This window comes from Nylanderia fulva, unplaced genomic scaffold (assembly GCF_048542155.1).
Source record: "Nylanderia fulva isolate GAGA-0341 unplaced genomic scaffold, ASM4854215v1 Scaffold43, whole genome shotgun sequence".
Lineage (NCBI taxonomy): Eukaryota > Metazoa > Arthropoda > Insecta > Hymenoptera > Formicidae > Nylanderia > Nylanderia fulva.
This window is the reverse complement of record NW_028190510.1, coordinates 166,705-177,052: the sequence shown is the minus strand read 5'-3', so window position 1 is coordinate 177,052 and position 10,348 is coordinate 166,705.

Below are 10,348 nucleotides of genomic sequence, written 5' to 3'. Positions count from 1 at the left end.
AAATAATTGCCGTTGCAGATTTATGTACAGCATGTCATATGCATTATATATACACATATACACACATTTAGGAGAATTAAAAATACAAAAAAATGTCCAGAAATATGAACGATTTTATTTAATTTCATGATTTAATTGATTTAATTTAATCTTAACATAACTATTTAATTATTAAGAGTTTTCTTTCTTATTTTTTTCTATTTAAACATTTTTTGTTCGGCACATTTTTTTTATAAAAAATTTTTATTTTTAATTTATTGAATATTAGTGAGATACTCTTATAGACGAAATAATTAGTTTTTTTTTGTTAGAGATAGCCCAAAATGCGAAAGATGTTAAAAGCATTAATAATAAAATAAAATAAGAAACATTTAACAATATGATACTATAATATTTAAATACATTTAAAAGCTCTGATAAAAAAGATGTGATGAATGTATGTGCTCTGATAAAAAGAAGAGAAATAAAATCTACTAAGTATTATAAAATAAAATAAAATATGAAAAGAATGACTGCTACAGAAATATAAATTTTATTTTTTACTAATTAATAAATTGATTAATTGATTGCACAATAATTGTAATTTTTATTAATTTTAAGTTAATACTTAACTTTTAAATTTTTTATTTCTTATCTTAAATGCTTTATTATTTAAAAATAATTTAATAAATATAATTACTTTAATTATAACAAGAAATTTCTCCATAGATATTATATATTCATATGTGTTTTTGCAATGTAATTATATTTTTTAATGTAATTTTACTTATTAATTTTATTAATTAATTTAACGTACTTTTATTTATTAATTTATTTAATTATTTTTTGTAATATAATATTCACGCAACGCAACAAAATAATGCATTCGAATTAATAATAATTGAATAACAGCAATTGGTTCAATATTAGTATTATTGGAATAAAGTTCTGGAGATAACATATCCACAATTTATTCAATTAACTCAACATTGTTATTGTCAGTAATTAATAGAAAGATTTTCTTGTATAGAGAGAAGATATATAAGAAATAAAAGTTTTTTGTTCATTTTAATAAATATGATAAATCAGTAATATTATGTATTTTACATTTAATTTTTAATTTAAAATAAAAAGAATAACCATAGAAAAAAGTCAATAAATATGGTATTAATATTGGCGCATTTAATATTTTTATTAAAAAGATAATTTTTCAATGTTACTTCTTTTCAATTCACCTATTTCTCATAAAATATATTATTGATATTATTTTAACCCTATAATTCGTATCTTTCTTCTTTCTTATGTTTCATACATTATGCTATCGTCCATGCGAGGTCAAGAAGTCATCGTGATAAAGAGCAAAGAGCCGTGAAGAGAGCAGAGTATATTATATTTTCAGAATTACAAAATACCTTCTCCAATTTTAAAACTTGTTTTCATCAAAATAAAAATGATTTAAAGTAGATTTAAAATTTAAGAAATGAGATAAATAAAAGATTCTAAAATGTTTCTTAAATAATTATTAATTATATTAGAAATTATAAAAAGCGGGAAATTTTTAAGACATTAATTCAGAAATTAAAGAACAGAAAATAATTAAAATAGAATATAAAATTAAGAAAATGAAATTAAAGAACAGACAATTAAAACAGAAAATAAAATAAAGAAAGTAAAAAGAAGTACAAATTAATTCAAAATATAAAAATTTTTTTCTTATCATTATAATGTTAAGTAACATTTAAATGCTGTAACATTATATATATATATATATATATTTCTCTTATATTTTTTAATTAATTAATATTAATGCAAGTAAATATTAATTTTTTTTAAGATTTCCAGATTTATGTATATGTGCTTTTTACCACTTTGCTAATAATTATAAAGTAACCAAATAATAATTATTTAATTTAATTAACTTAATTTTATTAATAACAAATAAAAAAAATAAAAAATTTGTTAAGTTTAAAAATCGTTAATTGAAACGTTTGTTATTGTCCCATAAATTAACAGTTTTCCTCCATGATAAATTATACATTTCAATAACAGTATTTTTACCGAAACAATCACAGGAAATCGTAACCTTCGCCCCGTTTCATCCGCATTGTATGCGTATTAATTTTCTGATATAATCAACATTTGTTAATAAGTATACAAATAAGTATATATATATATATATATATATATATATATATAGATAAAAGAAATAAGCATATCTATTATATTTGACTTATATTTACTAGATATTATTATAGGAAGATATAGGTATTACTCTATCTAAAATACATTACTTATTTTAATATAAAAAAAGAAAAAATATATATATATATATAAATAAATAAACTTATAATGTATCTATTAAAAGTATATTAAATATATGCGTATATTAATATATTTTAGACTTCTTTAATCTTTACATAATTTACATACATACATGCACACAGCTTTTGTATACTTTATTATTTATTAATATATATATATATATTTTATATTAACTAATATTCAATATTTTATATTTTTTTACATTCTATATTTTATCCATTATTTTCTCTCCCCCCTCTCTCTTCTCCATCTTTCTTCTCCCTCTTTCTCTATCGATCTATCTATCTATTTTTGTATCTATATATCTATTAATCTGTTTTATAGATTTACTCTTACATACTTATGAAATGTAAAATAATTAAGATAATGTATACATATAAAAATAATATGTTATGTATATAATTACAAAACTATTATTATAATAGAAAAATAAATAAAAATTTTAACAAAGATATGTTAATGTATAATATATATTCATGTAAGATAAAAAAGTATTTTAATAAAATATTATTCTATAAAAAATGCATTTAATTAGCATTTTTTTTTATTTATATTGAAATGATGTTGTATAGATGATGTTATATTAACATATTAATCTAAATATCTATATACGTTCTAATTAATCTTCATCTACATATCAATTTTTACTTAATAATTTTTTTAATTACTTCTAAACTTTAAATACTTTTTAATAAATATATATTTATATGTGAGTTTTACTTATATTTAAAATAACGAGTGTTTTAATCATTCTAATCTCTAATTTTTTAAATTATATATTCACTTTTATTATAAATCATCGATCTTATTATAAAATAATTCTGTAATTAATCTGAAAAATCTTAAAGCTTAATTTAAAGAAAAAGATATTATATGAAATATAACATTGTTAATAAATTTTTTATGCAAAATTTGAAGGATTCAACATCTCGAGAAAGTCCGAGAATCAATCGAGATTTTTATAATATTTTCTTTACAGCGAATAATTAAATTTTATAAGAATATATATTAATATTTTTTTTCGAGAAAACCCCAATAAAACAATTTCTCTTACTCATTACAAATTAACAGGGTTGGGTAAGTTAACATCTTTTTTTAAATTAAGTTAAGTTAAAGTTAGTTGCTTATAAAATTAATTTAATTAAATTAAAAATTGCACGAATAAAAATTAACTCCGTTAAATTAAATTAACTGCAGTTAAATCAAAATTAATTTTTAAAACCATTAGTATATTAAATTAGAATTTTGTTTGTTAATTCTTTTAAAATTTATTACAAATAACAAAGAAATTTTGATTTTTATATAGAAATGTATTTTTGGTAATTACAATTGATGACAAATGAACATAAAAATTAATAATACTTTAAAAACAATAATGATATTTAAAGATAAAAAAATTTAACTTAGAAAAAAAATTAATAATAAGTTAAAGTAATTTAATTTAAAAATAATACGTTTATAATTTATAAGAAACACAATAATGGTATTCAGAGATAAAAAAATTTAACTTAGGAAAAAATTAATAAATTTAAGGTAAAAAATATCTAGTTAGAGTTAAAAATTTATACATTTTAAATTAATTAAGCTACGTTAATAAAATAGTTATTAATATGGTTTAACTTTTTTTACTTTATTTAACTAATTAACTGGTTATTATCCAACTCTGTAAATCATCGATCTTATTATAAATTAATCCCTTAATTAATCTGGAAAATCTTAAAGAATCTTAATTTAAAAAAATGATATTATATATATGAAATATATTTTTTGCAAAACTTGAAGGATTCAACAAGATTTTTATAAAATATTTTCTCTACAGCGACTAATGAAATTTGATAAAAAATCTAATATATTTTTTCAAAAGAGCCCCAATAGAACAATTTCTCTTACTCATTACAAAATTAATATAACCAACTTCTCAAACGTGTGCATTTCTTCATTCTCATCTCTATTCGTTCACTGAGTACGCGCTGAATCGCAGCTTTATTCGCGCGCGTGCGGTTTCATATGCGACGAAAGCAAAAAAAGCAACAAATTCCACTAATGAAACGCGCAGCGACTGACTGACCGAGCGTTGTAGTACGCCCTTGATCGACTATGTATATACGTACGTACGTAGAAAATCATTCACACAACACAACTATATATATATATATATATATCTGTCCGCGACGCGCGTTACGCAGCGGCGCGACGGCAACTGAGCGCTAAGTGTCGTTGATTGGCTTGATATAGTTGGGGCGCGCAAGCGCGCGGCGCAATTGGCTCCGCGGTGCGCCGCGCGGGAAATGATTGGTCAATTTAATCCTAGAATGCGCGCCGCATTAAGCATTCAAACAGCGTTCACTGCCTATTAACCAACTGCCCGATAATGAGAGAGGAGACAGCTACGGCGGAACGTTATTCTCCGACAGTGTTTTCTGCCATCTCCAACTTCTTTTTTTCTCATTTTTCTTATAATTATAGATTTGAAATTTTAGGCAAGGTAATACAAAATTTTTCCCTTTCTTCTTCTTTTTTTAAGGATGTCTTTATAATAGCACAAGATATCCGAAAGATATTCAGAGGATATTCTCAGAATGTTCTCTGAACGTCTTCGGGATATGTGTGTTGTTAGGGATATAATCTAGGTAACAGACTGACGTCATTAAACGTCAAAATAACGTCATTTTGACGTCAAATGACGTCATTTTTACGTTTAATGACGTCAGTTTGCTACTTGGGTGATATAAATAAAAGAATCGATTTTTTTTATTTTTAATATCGATACGTAAATATTTATTTAAGTGACAATATTAAATTAATAATGTTTGGATATTACAATTTTATATTTTTAAAGTTTTAAACATTCTTTGCGATGTTAATTACGCCATTGTTTCTCCCTACTTCCGCGACGTCATCATCGCGTCAGTCGCCGCCATTTTTTTCTCTCCCACTCGTTCTGAATCAATTTACCAATTTAAATCAGTGTCGGTCACGGCACTGAATAGTCCACCAACCGACGGCAAATGATCCTGTCTCTCCTCTCTTTTCCCGTCAAGAGGGTAGCTGTTATCAATCAAACTATTCACCAGTCCGGTGAGGCCCTCATTCAAATCTTGCGATAAGATTGCGCGCTCTCATCGCAAATTAAATCGCATAATCCCATTAATCAAAATAGGAATAAAAAAAGAAGGATAAAATTCGACGAATTTAATTCAGGATTTAAAAAATAAATCAGAAATTATTTTAAACATATTTAAAAGAAAAAAAATCAAATTTATTAAAATAATTCTTTTTCTATTATTTCTGAAGAAATTAATTTAAGACTATAAAAATTTTATTTTTTCAAAAAAATTACACTTTTGTTTTAAAAAACGTTTTTAAAAGTTATTTAAACAGCTCTCTGAAAGAAGAAAAAATTAAGAAAGAGAAAGGTAGTATAAATAAACGAGTAAATATATAGAGATTAACAGAGTTCATAATTAAATACTAATTGAAAAAATGACAATTCAACTTATTGTATCTCAAGTAGTAATGGCGTTATTAAACGTCAAAATGACGTAGTCGTTCATCATTGTGACGTTTAATGACATCAGTTTGCTATTTGGGATATGTATATTATATACAATATATTTCCAAATTATTATTTCTTAATTCACATAAATGATGAATATTTTAAATTAATTTAATAAATCTACAAATTATAATTTATATAATAAATCTACTTGCTAATTTAATGATAATTTAATTTAAAAAATATAAAATATTGAACTTAAATATATATAATTAAAAATTTATTTTAAAGAATTACATAATAAATATATTTTACCATAACATTTTTACCAAGAATAGCTCCAGCTTTCTTTATAAATTTTAAATGTTTTAATAATAAAGTCTCCAAGTCGATCGCGCCTACTAGCGTGTAAAGTAATCGTGCCGAAGTGAATTTTGTAGATTATCACCTACGGCACTACTACTTAACATGCAAATAAGCTGCAAAATTTTTTTATTTTTAATTTTTTAATTAATTTTTTTCATTAATTATATTTTATTAATGCAAACTGCATCAGTTTTATCAATTGATTTCTTTCAAATACTGAATGACTTTTTTATACAAAAAAATAAATAAATAAAGACTGTTTCCACAAATACACCATCTCAAAATCCCTTGTTATTGTTAACATATTCTAAAGAAAAATTTCAATATAAATATTACTATAGATATTATATAATATTTCAATAAATATTACTATAAAAATAAATATTAATATAAGAAATAGGTAAAATGTGAACAAAATATTAAATAAAATATGTAAGCTATATAGCAAATATATGTATATATGCAGAGTGTCCCAAAAGTTTTGCAACAGTTAAATATTTCGAAAACAAAGGCTTTTTGTGAAAAATGTTTCAAATAAAAATTGTAGGGCTTTAGAGCTACAAGAATGTGTAATCAAAAATAAGGATTTCCATTAAAAATTTTTTAAATAAATTTTACATGGCCTTAACAATAATGCTATTTATCGTCACATTAACATTAACATTGTTTAATGCGTTATTTAAAGCTACAACTTTTGTTTAAAACATTATTTTCTTCAAAAAGCTGTGTTATTTTCGAGATTTGATTGTTACAGAACTTTTAAAACATCCTATATATACACAGTATGTTCAATAAATAAGGGGACTTTTTATTTAAATCATGGAACACGTAACGCCATCTATTGAACGTTGATAACATTAGAAAGGTACAGGTCTCACCTTTCAAACGCAGCCAACTTCATGTAAATCGGTTGACAGGTTAAAAAGTTACGCGCTTTTTAACTGTCAGTATGTTTTGTGCTTGTGTCGTAAAAATACAATGGAAATATTAAATTTTGTTTTAAACTTGGAAAAACATTTTGTGAGACGTACGAATTGATGCAAAAAGTGTATGGTGATGATTGTTTAGCTCGTTCAAAAGTTCATAAGTGGTTTAAACGATTTAAAAATGGTCGTGAAGATTTGAATGATGATGAAAGACCTGGTCGTCTAGAAGAAAGTAATCGTGCTGAATTGGTGGAAAAAGTCCGCGAAATCATTGCTGTTGTTGTCAAACTGTTAATAGAGAATACTATTTACAAGTTTTACATCGTTTGTGGTCAAGAATTGTTCGTGTTAGACTTGAATCCAGAGGGGAAACAGCTGTTTTTATTGCATGATAATGCACTACCTCACAAAACCAAAAAAGTTCGTAAATTTTTGATGAAAAAACAGATTTGTGTCATCGACCACCCTCCGTATTCTCCTAATCTATCACCATGCGACTATTTTCTGTTCCCTAAACTGAAAACTGCCATGAAAGGAGCGTTTTACGATGATATTCCAGCCATTCAAGCAGCCGTGACACAGGTGTTAAAGAACATTCCTTTAGATGACATGAAAGAGTCTATGCATAAATTGGTTGATCGTTCTAAACGTTGTATTGAGTTAAATGGAGACTATTTCGAATAAAAAATAACTTTCAAACATAGTACGATACGTGTTTTATTCTATATCTTAAAAGTCCCCTTATTTATTGAACATACTGTGTAAAGAGCAAATGGAAATAATAAAAAAAAATATATAAAATATAAAAAAGAAATAAATAATTAACGAACTAAATTTATTAAATTAAATTGGTAATATTTTTGATATATTAATATATCGATATATCGATAATATTTGTTGTATATAGAATTTTATAATTATTATATACAATATATTTTGTAAAATTATATTTTCAAGATCAAAAAAGAGACGAGAGAATTGAATAAAATATATAAATAAAATAAAATTATTTATATTTCTTCTCTATATGTATTTTTGTCATTAAACGATCCAAAATAAATTATCTTGAAATAGAAAATATAAATTTATGTATATGTATATATTATATATAGTATATATATATATATATATATATATATGGAATATATAAAATTATATATGTATATGTATTATAAATATAAATTTATATGTATATATTTATATATATATTATAATTATAAACATTCATTACTAATGCATATTTGTAGAAAATATATTAAGACTTGAATCAATTTTAATCAGATTCGTTTTCTTTCTTTTTATGTGCTTGTATATATGTAGTTGTATTTAGCGGACATAAAAGAGATAGTTAAATTTGTGAACGTACTAACGAGCATTTAAATCATCATTCGCCCATTATTACGGTCACAAATTAAAATATCCTTATTGCAATTTCCATGATATTTGATGTTTTGCTTCTTACAAATCTGAAAAAAGATTAATTTAATTAATACTAATAATAAATCAATAAAAAATTCTATGTATAAAAATAAATATCTGGTACTTAGAATAGCTTGTAAATTAATGTATTAAATTATTTATTAATTTATTTAAAAATAAAGAATGTGATAAAATTTCATTTAACGTGACAATAAAAATAAATAAGGCATAAGGTTACATAATTTTTTTATCTTCTTTTTTTAGCATAAGGATTATAAGTATTGTGCCCTTATATTCAGAGACACTTCGAAATGTGCTATAATTGTATGCTGCCATAGCTTTCCCATGCGGGCTTATTTTACCTCAATGAAACGATTATTACTACACAAAGTACCAATTATTCCTTCCTAATAGCGTCTTCTTTCTACTTATCCTTTTTTATTCAAGTGTATGAATTTATGCACTCGAATCTTATATGCAAAATATCAATATATATTAAGAAATGATCAAAGATAAAGTTTAAAAAATAAAAATATCTCTGATTTTCCTCAAAGAATGAAACATGTATTTAATAAAAAAAATATATATATATTAAAAATACTTACGCGTAGAAAATTTATAAAAAAATTGTAAGCTTTCTCCTTCTCCCATCCAACCCTTTCAATCTTATTCACTTATTCACACCATAACTAAACGATTCATTTTGACACGTAGGACGACGATGTGCTGATATCGATATGTGGCAGCGGTTTCAGACGGAATGCCACGGGAAATTTCAGACAAATTACGCATGCACAGGTGTTTCTTAAGATATTGCGTGTATCTGCTGCCACATATGTCTGTCTGTCATTTCTATCTTTGATATCATCTCTATCTCTCTTCAACGTTCCTCAATATATAGCAGAATTTGAATAATCTTTCAATTATGAAATTTTTTAGTTTTGCATATTATTTTTGCAAAAAATAAATATATATATATTATATACTCAAGGTTGGGTAATAACTAATTAATAAGTTAAAAGTAAAAAAAGTTAAAAAGTTAATAACTTTTAACTTACAGCTTATAGTTAATTTAAAATGTATTAATTTTTAACTCCAACTAGTTATTTTTAATCTTAAACTTATTAACTTTTTTCCTATAATAAGTTAAATTTTTTTTTATCTCTGAACCATTATTGTTTTTTAAATAAGTTATAATACGTATTATTTTTAAGATAAAGTATTATTAATTTTTATGTTTATTTTGTCATTAATTGTAATTACCAAAAAATGTATTTCTATATAAAAATGAAAATTTCTTTGTTATTTGTTATTATAAATTTGTAAAAAATTAATAAACAAAATTCTAATGTAATATAAATGTTTTTAAAAATTAACTTTAATTTAACTTTAGATAATTTAATCTTAACTTTAACTGTGAGTTAATTTTTTGTTTATGCAACTTTTAACTTAACTACAAATTAATTTTATAAGCAACTTTAACTTTAACTTAACTTCATATAGTTTTAAAAAAATCATTTTATGTCAAAATTTTTTTATTATTTGTGATTATAAATTTTAAAATAATTAATAAACAAAATTTTAATTTAATATAAATGTTTTTAAAAATTAACTTCAGAGATATTTTAATCTTATAACTTTAACTTTAACTACGAGTTCATTTTTTGTTTATGCAACTTTTTAACTTAACTAAGTTAATTTTATAAGCAACTATAACTTTAACTTAACTAATTAGTTTTAAAAAATCATTAACTTATCCAACCCTATATTAAAAATTATACCTAAAAATTATATCCTGAAATATATCTTATTATATTTTATATATCCTAAAAATTATAGT